Source organism: Cervus elaphus, chromosome 1 (genome assembly GCF_910594005.1).
Source record: "Cervus elaphus chromosome 1, mCerEla1.1, whole genome shotgun sequence".
NCBI classification, from domain to species: Eukaryota; Metazoa; Chordata; class Mammalia; order Artiodactyla; family Cervidae; genus Cervus; species Cervus elaphus.
Window position 1 is genome coordinate 66,914,083 of NC_057815.1, and position 17,327 is coordinate 66,931,409.

A 17,327-nucleotide genomic window follows, 5' to 3' on the forward strand; every position below is an offset into this window, starting at 1 on the left:
ATGAAACTGGAGCCCATTATACAGAGTGAAGTAAGCCAGAAAGATAAACACCAATACAGTAAGTATACATTAGTAAATGCATATATATGGAATTTAGAAAGATGGTAACGATAATCCTATATGCAAAATAGAAAAAGAGACACAGATGTATAGAACAGACTTTTGGACTCTGTGGGAGAAGGCAAGGGTGGGATGTTCTGACAGAATAGCACTGAAACAAGTATACTATCAAAGGTGAAACAGATCACCAGCCCAGGTTGGATGCATGAGACAAGTGCTCAGGGCTGGTGCGCTGCGAAGACCCAGAGGGATGGGATGGGGAGGGAGGCGGGAGGGGGGATCAGGATGGGGAACACATGTAAATCCATGGCTGATTCATGTCGATGCATGGCAAAAACCACTACAATATTGTAAAGTAATTAGCCTCCAACTAATAAAAATAAATGAAAAAAATAAATAAATAAAAAATGCCATTATAAAAAAAAAAAGAAATGCTGCTGAGTAAAAGGACTACAGACAATAATTTTGCTTCCTTTTACTTTTTTGTAAATTTCTATCATGAGCATGTTATTTTAATTAATGGTGGAAGAAATAAAGCTCTTTAAAAATTAAAAAATAAGGATAATAAATAAGAATAAAGCAAGCTACAGAAAAATACTTACACATTTTTCTATTTATATAAAGTTGTAAAGGTATTAAATATACTGTTTAGGATACATATTTGTTTCCTAAAATTATTTTTAAAAGGGAATAATTCACAGAAAATTCAGGAAAGTGGTGGTTACTTCTGAGGGAGAAGGAAGGAAAGGAATCAATCATAAGAACCTTTAAAGATACTAAAAATCTCCTTTTCATTAAGCTTAGTAGCAAAAACTGAGGCCTTCAATTTGCTATCAGTCTTTAAATTGAAGATTTATATTACACAAACTTTTATACATATGATTTATTTCACAATTTGAAAAGAAGATATAAATAGGATTGAAGAATTAGAACTTCAGGTCTGAAACCCAAACTCTTCCACTTACTGTATAATCTTAAGTATTAAGACCAGTTTTTACTCTTCTCAGAGCAGTTTTTCTTCTTATTTTATATGAGAAAGCTAACACCTAACATATGTTTAGTATTTTACTATTTAAAGTTCCTAAACTATAGTACCAACATGCAAACATGTATATGTAGATAAACTGAGATAATAATACAAAGTTATACCTCCTTAATAAATAACAGAACATAAATAACTAAGAACTCAATGGTAGGACACAAGTGGCTATTCACATTCTAGTCTTTTCCTGTCTAATAATAATAATAGCAACAATACTTTTTAATGTGTACTATCTAACACACTGTATTAAATGCTTTCCATGGATTAGTTTGTTTAATCCTCAAGAAAACCTGTGAGATTAGTCCTCTTATATCCATTTTACAGAAGAGACCATTGTGTCCAAGGTCACATTGCTAGTAGTAAATGGTGGACAGACTTCAGAATCCACACTCTTGACCACCATATTAGTTTTGCCTCACTTTTCTCACTACTTTTTTTTTTTTTTTTTTTTACTGCGCTTTGCAGCATTCAGGATCTTAGTTCCCTGACCAGGGATCAAACCCATGTCCCCTGCATTGTGAGTATGCAGTCTTAACCACTGGACTACCAGGGAAGTCCCTTCTCACTACATTTAAATCATCTCTCTCTCCTATAACACTGAAAGCTCCTTGACAACTGTTTTTTTGTTCATTTTCCCCTGGCACTTAGCAGGCAATAAGTAAATAAATAGTAAACAAATATTTCACATATGTGCAGTGTTTTTAGGACATAAAGTTATTTCAGGACATGAACTGATTTGTTCCCCTCAACAGCCTTCTGAAGTGTTAAAGTTTTTTTAATTTTTACCATTTTTAATTGTATTTAATTGCAAAATTTAGTGGCAGTAAGTACATTCACAATGTTGTTTAAACATTACCACTAAGTATGAAAAGTTTTTAATAACTTTACTAAAATTATTCAGCTATCAAATGGTAGAAAGGGCATTTGAAACCACGACTCTCAACCTCTTAATTCACAAGCTATTCATTCTACCAATGTACCTGTATACCAGTACCTCAACTGCTCCTCTTGCTACCAGAATATTGGGAGAATCAAATGAGGTAAAGATACTAAAACACTTTATATACATTTCTACTGAACAAGTGAACACAGTTGTGATAAAAAAAAATCCACCAAGACATTTCTTCCAAGTGATTATTTTCCATTTTGAGCTCTCAAAAGCTACGGCTTTAATATAAATGTCCCACCTCGAGATCAAGCCTGCAGATGCACAAAAGCAATGGCTGGACCCCAGAGTAAAGTTATGAGGAGAAACGCTTGCATTAGTTAGATTACACTCTCATCAAATTACTGGTAACTGCTCAAACCTGATTTTCATTGTAACACAGAAAGCTTCCTCATAACAAAACACTTTCAATTCCAATGATTAAGTCCAATCTTCAATCATTCTGCCCATTTCGGAAGGACAAAAAAAGATTCTTTATATTGGGTATTTTTATGTGCTCAATTGTGAAAGCCAAGGAAAATGGTTTGTTTACGAGCTAAACTCTGAAGCTTGAACCAAAAACTAGAATTATTTTGATCCCATTGGTGCCAATTTTATCCTCTTTACATCTCTCCCCATTTTTTCCCCAGTCTGAGCACTAATCAACAGCCACTTCATGTTTAACATATCATAGTTAAGGCAATTAAGTCCAGAAAACTATTTCCCTAAAGATGTTTCCTCCATTAACATCCCTCTCTACCTTCCAGCATCACTATTCTGCCATAAGAATGAGCATATCATTAAGCTTTAAATAAAATTTCTGATGAATAGATGGATGTATTATTTTTGTAGTTAATGCAATATGCTTATATCTCCTAATAAATAAAATAAAAATGATTCTATGTTTTTATCTACATCTGCCAGAATTCTAACCACCTGAATTCCTTTGGAAGAAAATTCAATCTATAGAAATACAATCCAATTATTTTAAATCTTATCAAGCAATGTCAAAAGAGAATCAAATGAATAACTCCATCAATAGCAAACCATCTCACCAATGAATATTTATGACATTTCCATATTTCCTGTCTTCTGTTTACATAAAGCGGTAGTGCCAAGATTCATCTCAGGATTATTAGCCTGCAAAACAATGATGGGCCTAATTGCCTTGCAAACCAGGACACCAATAAATGGAGTCTTCAAGCAATCAATTTTAAGAGGGGGAAAAAAAAGGCCTAAGCTCTTCTGAATACATGCACATTGCCTGGCTAGGAAATAAATTCAGGCTCATATTTTTCAGTCTCATTCATCAGTTCTCATGCAAGGAATGTTCCCTTAACTACTTAAGCTCATCAAATCTATTCAATACCAAATTTCAGGGCTAATTTTTAAAACACACCTTGGGCAGAAAGAAGGCAGAGACATCAAACAGAAAGGTATCTATCACATTCCAGTTTCATCTTCTCACCTTTAGTTATGAGAGTGGGTTTTTCCCTCAACTTTCTTTTTAAAATACATGAATAATAGAAGATGCCTTCCCCTCCTCAATTTTACCTTAACTGAAGCCCCACTCAACTTTACCCTTTGTGATGGTTTACTTCCACATGATACTAACACAAATGAAACAAAAACTAACAGCTTAAGAAGTCCTTTAGAAACCAGTCTTTAATGTACCTTCTCTGTCCCCTGCAAAGTCCCCCAACCATAGCCTCCAAAGCTGTCCATTTAGGTCCACTCCCAACCCCCTCCTGTCTCTTGGAGGCCATCCCAACCCCTCCTCTCCAGAATCATCCAATCAACCTCCTCCCAATATCGTTTAATGCCCCTCACCACCCTCCCTGCTCACTCCATACCAATAGCCCCAGGTTTCCCACTCCTTAATTAGCCCCATCTGCTACCTATCAGCAACCACCTCTCCAGTCCTACTAGTTCACCTCAGACATTCTTTCTCCCAAACTGCCTCTGCCACCTTGGCCAAGGGACATTTTTTTCAAGATACCATCCCCCAACCTTGCTCACCACCTGCCACTATTCTTTTGGTGAGTCCAGCCCGGAAGCATCTTCTGTGCCCTCTGCCTCCATCCTGTACCCAGGGAGCCACCAGTGGTTCTAACATCACTCTAAATGCCATCCCGCTGTGTTCCCACCCCACCCCCAAATTTCGATCCTTGTTTGCCCATTTGGGGCCTAACTTCTACTAATTTACCCCCTCCTGCCAGCTCACCCTCACACTCCCCTCACTGAAAGTCCCACCCCCACCAGCTCCTATTACAACTTCCATGAGCACTCCCGAGGAAAACCCCAAATTCTACCTCCTCTGCTCTCCTAACCCACGCTATTCCGTAAGTCTCAACAAATTCCACCATCCCAGATGGCAAGCGCCCACTTCAAGCTCAGGTCTCAACCCGTGCCAAGCCCCTCACCCCCAGCTCCTACCTCCTCTATCAGCCTGACGAAGGTCCACGCCACACTCCAGAATTAACCACCCCCCAGGGTCCTATCCAACTCTGCAGTCGCACTTTCTATTGAAATCAACCCCTTACCCCGCAACCCGGCCCAGATCCCAAGCTGTCAATTGCTCCAGGCCAACCCCAAATCCACCACCCTCATTCAGTCCCCTCCCCCATTAAAAGCCTTCCCACTCCAGTTTCACCACCCATTTCGCCCAAAACCATCCAAATTCCATCCCAACCCTACAACCCCCTGCTCCTGTCCCAGGTCGTTTCCATTAAAAGTCCCCTTGCTTCGTCGCTCCCCCCGCAACCTGCTCGTGTCCCACCCTCACCCCACCCCCAGCCCGCGCCTGGACAAGTCTCCCTTGCCAGCCCGCCGTTCCATCGCGACCTTAACCCCCTTCCCCCAGCCCGTGAGGGGGCTCCGCAGCCCCCATTCTCATTCTCCCCAGTACCACCGGCCCAGGCTCAGCGAGAGCGGAGCTGGGTAGGGTGGGGGTGTATCTCCTCACCGGCGAGCTGCTGCAGGCGAAAACGGCGGCGGCGGCAGCTGAGGCGGCGATGCCCTTGTCTTCTCTGAAGGCTACAGAGGCGACGCTCTCGCTCCGTCGCCCGTGTCCAGTAAGGTGGCGGATGGCGCGCAGGGACCAGGAGCCTCCTCCTCCTCAGCGACTCGGCTCTGAATCCTCTGCAGTAGCCGCCGAGGAGTCCGACGGGTGGGGGCAGGGGACGCTGGGCTGCGGGCGAGGGAGGAGGAGGCTGAGGGAAGGGGCGGGGGACCGCTGAGAAGGGAGGGGAAGGAGGAGCCGGCGCAGCGCCGCGACACGTCCCACAGCCTCAGCTCGCCGGGACCACAACTCCCGGCATGCCCCGCTCCGCCCGGCGCGTCGCCCGCGCCCCTGACCGCGCGCCCGAAGCAGAGGGACCGCTCCCTCCTCGGTCACAGACAATGGAGTAAAGCCAATCATCCGCAGGCGGCTTTTGTAGACTCAGAGACCACACAGGAAGGAAGTTAAGTCACCCAGCAGCCCCATGCTCAAGGGACGGTGTTAGCGGCGTCTCCAACCTCTTCACGCGCGCGCACACACCCCCACACAGCCCTAAGACCTCCTCCCGCTGGACTACATTTCCCAGCATGTCTCACAGCCTCTCGCCCTCTTTCCGGACCCTTCTCAGACCTGGTACTACAGTTCCCAGGGAGTGTGGTCCCTGCGAAGTGCTGGGAGATGCAGTTCTCAGTTCTTCCTCCATGTTAAGAAAAAGCAGTGAAAGAGAGGGGAATGGGAAGGAAATATGCCACCCCGCCGAGTACAGGCCTAGAATGGGCAAGATCACCTGCGAGTCTGTACTCTTCTCGATAACCGTTTGCCACTGTCTCGCACCAGAACTAATGCAGCAGCTTCCTCCTGGTCTCCCTGCAAAACTAGACGACTTGGCAGCTTGAGCCCAAATATAAAAAGAGGGTACTTCGTGACCCAGCTCCGTTACTTTTAAGAATTTACCTTAGAAAGATAATCAGTTTGGAAAAGATGAATGGACAAGGTTGTTATCGCAGGTTGTTGATTATAGTGGGGTAAACGTTAAGTGTCCATCACTAGGAGCTGCTTGAATTATATATACAAACAATGCATTAAACAGCTGTTTAATATGGGTCTATTTCTTGACATCAAAAACTATTCACAGTTTATTCTCAAATGATAATAGAACAGCATGTTTAGAGTGATCTAATTTATGTGAAACGAGACAATAGTCTATAAGCATAAAAAGATTTCAGTAAAAAGGTTCCCCAAAATAGTATATGTAATAATCTTGGAATAAAGTGTGTCAGATTTAAAGTAATTTTTATTTTCATACTGCCAAAATTGTTTAAAAAGAGTACAAACTTTTAAAGCTATAAACTATTTTCAAAAAATAAAATTTTCAAATTTAACAACCTGTTTTTGCTACCTAAAAGCTTTTCATGGCTTTCTGTTGTCCTCAGTGGTGCTCCAAAAGGAGGACTATCTATTTCCACTATTACAACAAATAATAGTGGTCACTTACAATTCATAAAAGAATAGTAAGTTAGTAGAGAGGATTTTCTCAATTTTCATTGTATTAAATGTTTCCATCTTCTGGTCTTTCTACACCCATTTGCTCCTTTTCTCCTACTCATTCTTGAAACTCAAGCCAAAGTCCTGCCTTCCCAAGAACATACTTTAGACATACTGATTTTCCTTTAATTTGAATTCTTATAGCAATGGTTTCTAATCTATGGGCCAGAGATCATTGTTAGGGAGAGTGAGGAGGGAGGCATAAACTTATTGTAAAGGGACTACAAAGCAACACTTCAAGCATCGTCTGTAAACCGAATAAAATAAATCTTACACTTAAAAATTGTTTCTGGGAGAAAAAAAAAATTGTTTCTGGGACTTCCCTTGCAGTCCAGTGGTTAAGACTCCATGCTTCCACTGCAGGGGGCTTCTGTTGGATCACTGGTTGTGGAACCAAGATCTTGAGTGGCTCTGCCAAAAAAAACAATTGTTTCCTTCTTCTATGCCCAGTTCTAGAATATGGAATATGGTATCAGATGACCTCTGACTTAACATAAATCCTGTATGAAAAATGTTACAGCATTTTAGATCTTACGTAATTGTTCCTCACTGTTCTGCAAGAAACACCAGAACATTCCAGCTCCACGAGCTAGCCAACCAGAGAAGCACAGGCCTACCAAAGCAAGCCCAGGTTGTCTGAATCAAAGCTTAATTTGGTCCATAGTCCTGCTGCAGCCAAGCTCTTCAGCAGCTTCACCCCACCTAAATTTAATTACACTCCTATGCCTTATGACTCATTTTCCCCAAATGCATCAGGCTCTATCTTTTTCAAACTACCTCATTTTTCATCCTTTTCTCCCAGCCTTAAAATTCCAAGTCCCCTCCCTGCCCCCAAAATCCTAGACCCTCTTCTCCCTTTTCTGAGAATAATAAGAAATGTGCCTAAGAAATGTGGGCTATATCCCTTCCCCTATCTGAGTGTTGCATTGATCATCCCACCTTCTAAACCTGCTTCATTCCTTCTCCTCCTCTTCACCACTGGCAGACAGTGGAGGCTGGGCAGTTAAAACGAAAAGGGTTGAGTCTATCCAGCCAGTAAAGCATATCTGAGCTAGGGGAATAGGTATGAGGAAGCTTACCAGATTAGGAATCTGGGAATCAGATCCTAAATTAGACCTTGCCATGAACATGCTGGGTGACCTTTAGTAAGTCCTTTAATTTTTTTTTTCTGAACCTCATGTTTATGTCTATAAATGGAAAGATGATTCCTGGCCTGTCACCTCATAACGTTATTAGGAGAATCCAATAAAACAATGGGTATGAAAGTGCTTTGAAGACTGTAAATTGCCACTTACAGTCCAACCCTTCATCTAATTTAGGAATTCTCTCTCCAAATCCCCACATCTAAGTCGTGAGAACTGTAATGTAAACCTTTTACTCAGAATTATATTATTAATAATGAATTTATTAATGTATTTAAGGAATTTGCTCTATTAAGCCAATTTAATTCCTTGATAAATTTTCTGTATAGCACAGTTAAAACAATTTGACTTTTCTAAATTTTTTTCTAAATTGAAATTTCATGAAGATATATCCTTTTCTCTATCAGTTTTGTGAGAAAGACCTGATTCAATCTGTTATCTTTTCTCTTTATCAATTTTTACTGATTATTGCTTCAGCTGTCATGAAATTTCTCATCATTATTTGCACCAAGTCCACCTTTTCTCGGGAGCAATTTGAGCCGTTGTCAGTTTTATTTTGTGTTGATTATTTCTACCAAGTGGAATTTTCCCAGGGGTCAACTTTGCAACGTTCAATGTTACCAACAAAGATGGAATCATTCAGTTTGCTTTTCCATCCATAAGAAATTTTTACCACGTGTAGTTTTAGCCATTGTCAGTTTTGTTTTGTGTTATTTCTACCCATCCGATTTTTTTTCTGTACCCTAACCAAAACAAACTCGAACAAAATAACAGTGTCAAAACACTCTCCTTTGCCTGTTACTATCTGATTAACTGAGACTGTGAAATGGTTTTGTCCCAGCTATGTTAATGAGCTGGCTTTGAGCTCTCTCTTTCTCTCAAAGCACCTCTTTAGGAGCTTTGGCGCACAGTGTGGGCTGGAATATTACTTTAAGAATGTCTCAGAATTGGAGGAAAATAGATGTTAGAGACCTTATTAGGAAAACCAATCTTTAATGAGCCAGGTGCTGTGCTGGTGTCTAAGATCCATTTTCTCATTTAATCCTACAGCCTAAAAGTTCCTTCACACGCCAATTTTATAGTAGAGGAAATTCAGACCCAGAGAGAGGGAGATACTGGCAAAGTTAAGGATCAGAAACCAGGCCCTGGTTTAATTCTCAGTGCAATTTGAATGTTTATAAGTTCCAAAGTTATCTAATTTAATTTTCAAATGTTTGCACTTCATCTTGGTTTTTTTTTTCTGTTTTTGGCTGAGCCACATGGCATGAGAGATCTTAGTTCCTCAACCAGGGATCGAACCTGTGTCCTTTGCACTGGAAGCGCAAAGTCTTAACCGTTGGACCACCAGGGAAGTGCCTGCACTTTATCTTGTTAGAAAATTAAAAATTTTGACTTTCACTAGGATACAAAACAACAGAAATATATCAATATAAACAAAGCATTCTCAAAGAGCTTTTTGTGACAACAAACGAGACCAAGAGTGTGAAAATGTTTTGTAAATGACACAACACTGGGCAAATGGAAGTTCCTGCCAGTTGTGATGAAGGCTGGTATATAAACCTGTTATGCCAGCTTGGAAGAATGCTAGAAAACCAATAACACCCTCCTGACATTCAATAGATGAATGTCAAGTGCTCATGCTAATATTTAATTCTAACAGCTAATAATAAGAGAAGGGGGAAGCAGAGAATGAGATGGTTAGATAATCAATGGACATGAGTTTGAGCAAACTCCAGGAGATAGTGAAAGAAAGGGAAGCCTGGCGTGCTGCAGTCCATAGGGTCTCAAATAGTCAGACACAACTTAGCAACTGAACAACAAAGAAGGAATAAGATCGCATCCTGCCTATCTTTTAAGACCCAATTCACACATCAGAAAGCCTCTCCTGATCTTCCAGTTAGGCTAGGAGCCCACTGAGCTCCCCCAGCCTGTTCTCAATGGATGTTCATTGTCAATTTACTGCCTTCAAGGACAAGGACCAACGTGGTCCCGTTCATCTCTGCGGCCCAGGGCTCAGTTCAGCCTGAAGCTTCTCAAGGTAAGGCTCCTGTAAATGGTGGTTGAATTAAAGAATGAATCAATCAATTAATGACAAATATATAGATGCTATAGATAATCAATTAAAATGACAAGGGAAATACCTCAGTAAAGCTGAAAAATTAGTGACAAGGGAAAAGTGCACATTAAATAAAATTTAGGGCACAAGTAAATCACAAATGAACATTCAGGAACTGCTGCCGAAGCTCTAACCCAGCTGCCGCAGTGAGAAAAAAGCCTTGATGTCCTGGGTTCAAATGCCGCTTCAGCCAGGATGGGGTGTCCTCACAGTCCCTTCCCTCCTGCACCTGTTTCTATATCTGGAAAATATATGACCTTGCAGAACTCCCAGGGTAGATAAAAGAGTAATTAAGATGCTTTGTAAGCTATGACAAGCTGACAGAGGGGAGGGTTGTTACTGACAAAGGTTAGAAGAAAATTTGGAAGAAAGTTTACATTTAGGAATATTCTTTTTTTTCCCATTATTTTTTTTTTAATTGGAGGATAATTGCTTTACAATGTTGTGTTGGTTTCTGCCATACAATCACATGAATCCACCATAAGTATACTTAGGTCCCCTCCCTCTTGAACCTCCCTCCCACCCTAGGAGGATTCTTTTATGTAAAGCTGCTCAAGCTGATAAACTTAACCCCTGCCCCCCCCCCCCCCCCCCGCCAAAAAAAAGCATACCAATTACAGTGCAATGTATTGTGAATTGTGTCTCCCATAAAAGATAGTCCCAAGTTCTAACCCCCATCTACATACCTGTGACTTGGCCTCATTTGGTAGGAGGGTCTTGGCAGTTAAGAAGGAAGAATGTGGGGGAATTCCCTGGTGGTCTAGTGGGACTCACACTCCCAATGCAGGGGGCCTGGGTTTGATCCCTGGTCAGGGAATTAGTCCCACATCCCACATGCCACAACCAAGTGGAGAAGGCAATGGCAACCCACTCCAGTACTCTTGCCTGGAAAATCCCATGGACGGAGGAGCCTATTAGGCTGCAGTCCATGGGGTAACAAAGAGTCAGACACGACTGAGCGACTTCCCTTTCACTTTTCACTTTCACGCATTGGAGAAGGAAATGGCAACCCACTCCAGTGTTCTTGCCTGGAGAATCCCAGGGATGGGGTCGCACAGAGTCGGACACGACTGAAGTGATTTAGCAGCAGCAGCCACAACTAAGAGTTCGCATGCCGCAACTAAGACCCGGTACAGCCAAGTAAATAAATACTGAGGGGGGAAGGAAAGGCAGGACAAAGTCAGTTCTGGATTTAGATGGACCCTAAATCCAATGAATGATATCTTTATAAGAGAAAGGAGAGGCAATCTGAGACGCAGAGACACCAGGGGAAGGCCACGTGAGGACAGAGGCAGGGATTAGGCATGTAGCCCTAAGCTGAGGCACACCAAGGCTCACCAGAAGCCCCCAGAAGCTAGGAGCCTACTTCACAGCCTCCAGATGGAACCAACGCTGCCAGCACCTTGGTTTCAGACTTCTGGCATCCACAGCTGTGAGAAAATACATTTCTGTTGTTTTAAGCCTCCCAGTTTGGGGCAATTTGTTAAGATACCACTAGGAAACTAACATACCAATTAAAAACCCCACATAGTCAGGTAATTAGTAAATATTTAAAGTACCCCAAATAGATTCAGAGGAGCCTCTTCTAGGAAATGTTTCTTAGTTTCACTTCATCTGTCATCTTTAACAGCAGCTATGGAAAATTGGTGTTAACATCCATTGTCTTTGAATCTGTGGCTTTTCTCTTCTTAATCCTTTTTGCACTGTTAATTCTTGCCCTGCCTCCTGTGATGGCTCATACTTTGAATCAGTGTGAAGAACTCTGGTGTCATACAGAATACACAGATAAGAGGAGTCCAGACCTGGGTTCATAAGCCAACTCAGTCACTTAGAGGCTATGACATTGGGAAAATCATTTCTCATTATGGGACCACCAAGTCTTCGATTACAAGATGAAATTCATGGCCTAGCAAAACAAAAAATTCCCCACGTAACCCTCTTGCTCCTTCAGTCCTGTGCCCTAGCTCAGCCTCAGGCCTCCAGGATGCACTGGATTCCATTCAGCAGAGGAGAGATGGGTCCTCTCCCCAGCTCTGTGTTGTGCACTCACCTGGACCCCAAGGCAGTCAGGGCTCTTGTACCTGGAGCTTCAGCAAGGCCCCCCTCCAGCTTCTGACTTGGCCTTGCTAACCTCTTCCATCAAAGATCACCAGCAAAGCAAGCCCCTTGCATTGCCAAAAGAAATAGCCTGCCCTGCACAGCCACACCTGCAATGGCTGCTCAAGGGTGGGGGCAAGACAGGGGTCACTGGTACTCTAGTCATCAAATTCCAATCTAGGCTGAGGTCCCTTGGGAAAATTTAACACAGTGGAGACCCTTGAATTCTACTGTGGAGGAAAAACTAAGCAGACAGTGAAGGGCCCTGTAGGGGGCAGAAGAAGCAGCCCCCAAGTTCAGGAAAACTGAAATCAGGGGTCCTCTACCTTTTTCATGGACCTTTTAGGTAGGCCGATGAAGCCTATGAACCCCCCTCAAGATAATGATTGTAAGTGCATAACATAAATTACATAAGATTACAAAAGAAATAGTTATCAAAATATTTTAAAATTTGATCAGCAATGTTTGTTGACAGATAACAGAAGTCACACACTATTTAATAACTGCCTCAATTTCAAATTTCACAGACAATATTTCAAGATATCTGTAACAATTGAAATGTGATATGGAAACATGTGATTTTTGTTGGTTACAAAGTCACAGTTACTGCTAATTCTACCGTAGTTTGTGATCTGTATGCAAAATGGAAGAAAACACTAAGTTTCTGTAAAGATTAATGAATATAAAAATGTAATTTTCCCATCCAGATCACAGACCCCCAGAGGACTCTCAGGAGGCAGGATAAGAACCTCTCTCTCAAGTAGTTAGACTACAGAATAAAGTGTGTCGGAAGGGATGAAAAGATTGGCAGGCTGTGTCTGGGAGAGTAATTTTCAATGGAGTATGGGATTGAAGAGGTAGTGGAATGAAGTTGCAGAGACTAAGGAGTCAGCCAGAACTGAACTCCCCTTCTCCAACCTTGCATTATCCCAAGCTGTGTGACCTTGGGCAAGTCATTTCACCTTCCTGCAAAATACAAATACTCACACAGACTCACAGGATCACTCTGAGAGTCTAACATAAACATCTCTTTAACCCTTAAGCTCTGTATAGAGAAAAGGATTTTGCATTCTGTTGTTGCTATTTGTTTATAACTGTATTCTTTTGTTTTTACTTTTTGGCCAAACCTAAAGGCATGTGGATTCCTTGACCAGGGATCCGGGGATCCAACCCATGCTGCCTGCAGTGTTCCTTGTTCAGGGATGTTCCTTAACCTGGGATCCAACCATCCCCCTGCAGTGGAAGCAGGAGTTTTAACTACTGGATCACCAGGGAAGTCCCTCTCTGGTTCTTTACGAAGGAGGAAAGTTCCAGAAAAGTTGGCAAAAGGCACTTGTGAATGACAGTGATGAATGGAGCAGAGTGACAAGATCAGGAGAAGCTGTCTCAGGATGGAGATCTTAGGCTTCTCAGGGAATACACTTTAGTCAAACAAAAGAGGGCAGAGAGAAGAATGGAGGCAGGAAAACCTCCAGGAGGGAAAAGCCTAGAAACTAGGACACCCCTCAAAGGCCAGGGCTCCGCACAACTACCTAGAGCCTGCTACATTGTTGTTAATACAGTCCAAGAGATTGAAAAGCTCTTAGGACAGATTAACAGCCACCTGTGTACCCACCAGTCAGCTCTCATTGCGGTCTTAAGAGGGAGAGGAGGGAATGGTTCTTTTTTCTCTAACTTTAGAAAGTCTTTATATATCGTGAGCAAACATCCTTTGTCCGTCAAAAGTGATTTCAAAGAGAATGAGAAATCTGTGCTTCCAGACTAACTCCATCCTTTCCAGCTCTCCTATTTTCTTCTAGGCATTTTGCTTTGATGTGATCACTCAGAGCCAGACATCCTGGAGTGCGAAGTCAAGTGGGCCTTAGAAAGCGTCACTACAAACAAAGCTAGTGGAGGTGATGGAATTCCAGTTGAGTTATTTCAAATCTTAAAAGATGATGCTGTGAAAGTGCTGCACTCAATATACCAGAAAATTTGGAAAACTCAGCCACAGGACTGGAAAAGGTCAGTTTTCATTCCAATCCCAAAGAAGGGCAAAGCCAAAGAATGTTCAAACTACCACACAATTGCATTCATTTCACATGCTAGCAAAGTAATGCTCAAAATCCTCCACGCTGGGCTTCAACACTACGTGAACTGAGAACTTCCAGATGTTCAAGCTGGATTTAGAAAAGGCAGAAGAAGCAGAGATCAAATTGCCAATGTCTGTTGGATCATAGAAAAAGCAAGGGAATTCCAGAAGAATGTCTACTTATGCTTCACTGACTACGCTAAAGCCTTTGACTGTGTAGATCACAACAAACTGTGGAAAATTCTTCAAAAGATGGGGATACCAGACCCTCTTACCTGCCTCCTGAGAAACCTATATGCAGGTCAAGAAGCAGCAGTTAGAGAACCAGACATGGAACAATGGACTGGTTCCAAATTGGGAAAGGAATACATCAAGGCTGTATACTGTCACCCTGCTTATTTAACTTATATGCAGAGTACATCATGAGAAACGTTGGACTGGATGAAGCACAAGCTGGAATCAAGATTGCTGGGAGAAATATCAATAACCTCAGATATGCAGATGATACCACCCTTATGGCAGAAAGTGAAGAGGAACTAAAGAACCTCTTGATGAAGGTGAAAGAAGAGAGTGAAAAAGCTGGCTTAAAACTCAATATTCAAAAAACTAAGGTCATGGTATCCCATCCTATCACTTCATGGCAAACAGATGAGGAAATAATGGAAACTGTGAAAGACTATTTTCTTAGGCTTCGAAATCACTGCAGACAGTGACTGTCGCCATGAAATTAAAAGACACTTGCTCCTTGGAAGAAAAGGTATGACAAACCTAGATAGCACATTCAAAAGCAGAGACATTACTTTGCCGACAAAGGTCCGTCTAGTCAAAGCTATGGTTTTTCCAGTAGTTATGTATGGATGTGAGAGTTGGACCATAAAGAAAGCTGAGCACTGAAGAATTGATACTTTCAAACTGCAATACTAGAGAAGATTCTTGAGAGTCCCTTGACTGCAAGGAAATCAACCCTGAATATTAATTGGAAGGACTGATGCTGAAGCTGAAGCTCCAATACTTTGCCTATCTGATGTGAAGAGCCAACTCATTGGAAAAGATCCTAATGCTGGAAAAGATTGAAGGCATGAGGAAAAAGGGTCAATAGAGGATGAGATGGTTGGATGGCATCACCGACTCAATGGACATGAGTTTGAGCAAGTTCTGGGAATTGGTGATGGACAGGGAAGCCTGGCATGCTGCAATCCATGGTGTCATGAAGAGTCAGATACGACTGAGGGACTAAACTGAACTGAACTGAAGGAACTACCCCTAAAGAGCCTTATTTGCATCTAAATTGACTAAAATGACAAAATTCTGTATTTCATATTGATGCTGTAATGGGATGAGACTTTTGAGGGTCTTGGAGGAGGGTGAGAATATTTTACGTGTAGGAGAGTTTTATGTCATTTGGGTTAAGAAGGCAGATTACATTCAGTTCAGTTCAATCGTGTCTGACTCTTTGTGACCCCATGAATCACAGCACGCCAGGCCTCCCTGTCCATCACAAACTCCCGGAGCTTATTCAAACTCATGTCCATCGAGTCGGTGATGCCATCCAGCCATCTCATCCTCTGTCGTCCCCTTCTCCTCCTGCCCCCAATCCCTCCCAGCATCAGGGTTTTTTCCAATGAGTCAACTCTTCGCATCAGGTGGCCAAAGTATTGGAGTTTCAGCTTCAGCGTCAGTCCTTTCATTGAACACCCAGGACTGATCTCCTTTAGGATGGACTGGTTGGATCTCCCTGCAGTCCAAGGGACTCTCAAGAGTCTTCTCCAACACAACAGTTCAAAAGCATCAATTTTTCAGTGCTCAGCTTTCTTCACAGTCCAACTCTCACATCCATACATGACCACTGGAAAAACCATAGCCTTGACCAGATGGACCTTTGTTGGCAAAGTAATGTCTCTGCTTTTTAATATGTGATCTAGGTTGGTCATAACTTTCCTTCCAAGGAGTAAACATCTTTTAATTTCATGGATGCAATCACCATCTGCAGTGATTTTGGAGCCTAAAAAAATAAAGTCTGACACTGTTTCCACTGTCTCCCCATCTATTCTCCATGACGTGATGGGACCAGATGCCATGATCTTAGTTTTCTGAATGTTGAGCTTTAAGCCAACTTTTTCACTCTCCTCTTTCATTTGCATCAAGAGGCTTTTTAGTTCCTCTTCACTTTCTGCCATAAGGGTGGTGTCATCTGCATATCTGAGGTTATTGATATTTCTCCTGGCAATCTTGATTCCAGCTTGTGCTTCTTCCAGCCCAGTGTTTCTCATGATGTACTCTGCATACAAGTTAAATAAGCAGGGTGACAATACTCCTTTTCCTATTTGGAACCAGTCTCTTGGTCCATGTCCAGCTCTAACTGTTACCTCCTGACCTGCATATATGTTTCTCAAGAGGTGGGTCAGGTGTTCCCTGACCCATCTCTTTCAGAATTTTCCACAGTTTACTGTGATCCACACAGTCAAAGGCTTTGGCATAGTCAATAAAGCAGAAAGAGATGTTTTTCTGGAACTGTCTTGCTTTTTCGATGATCCAGTGGATGTTGCCTATTTGATCTCTGGTTCCTCTGCCTTTTCTAAAACCAGCTTGAACATCTGGAAGTTCACGGTTCACGTATTGCTGAAGCCTGGCTTGGAGAATTTTGAGCATTACTTTACTAGCGTGTGAGATGAGTGCAATTGTGCGATAGTTTGAGCATTCTTTGGGATTGCCTTTCTTTGGGATTGGAATGAAAACTGACCTTTTCCAGTCCTGTGGCCACTGCTGAGTTTTCCAAATTTGCTGGCATATTGAGTGCAGCACTTCCATAGCATCATCTTTCAGGATTTCAAATAGCTCAACTGGAATTCCATCACCTCCACTAGCTTTGTTCGTAGTAATGCTTTCTAAGCCCCACTTGACTTCACATTCCAGGATGTCTGGCTCTAGGTGAGTGATCACACCATCGTGATTGTCTGGGTCATGAAGATCTTTTTTGTACAGTTCTTCTGTGTATTCTTGTCCCCTCTTCTTAATATCTTCTGCTTCTGTTAGGTCCATACCATTTTTGTCCTTTATCGAACCCATCTTTGCATGAAAAGTTCCCTTGGTATCTCTAATTTTCTTGAAGGGATCTCTAGTCTTTCCCATTCTGTTGTTTTCCTCTATTTCTTTGCATTGATCAGCCTCTAAGATGGCCTCCAATAATCCTTAATCCAGGTATTCATAGCCCTGCAGAGTGTGTGACTTCTAAGACTAATTAAAAGCATAGTGGCTTCTGTCTCACTCTCTCTTGGATCACTTACTCTGGCAGAATCCAGCTGCCATGTCATGAGAACAGATCCCCATC

General features: G+C 42.1%; 1 protein-coding gene across 4 annotated transcripts in view; it reads right to left on the reverse strand.

Annotated features, from left to right (window-relative positions):
* Nucleotides 1–5,564, reverse strand: part of FAM168A (family with sequence similarity 168 member A) — a 213,055-nt gene extending 207,491 nt beyond the window's left edge. The window contains exons 1-2 of one of the 4 annotated variants that reach the window (XM_043906835.1): nt 4,993–5,564; nt 3,083–3,167 (exon numbers count right to left, since the gene is read on the reverse strand). The gene's annotated coding sequence lies outside the window, so the exon portion shown is untranslated. The remainder of the gene's footprint in view (nt 1–3,082; nt 3,168–4,992) is intronic. The other 3 variants (XM_043906826.1, XM_043906854.1, XM_043906844.1) reach the window with 3 other exon arrangements.
* Between the last annotated feature and the right edge of the window lie 11,763 nt (nt 5,565–17,327).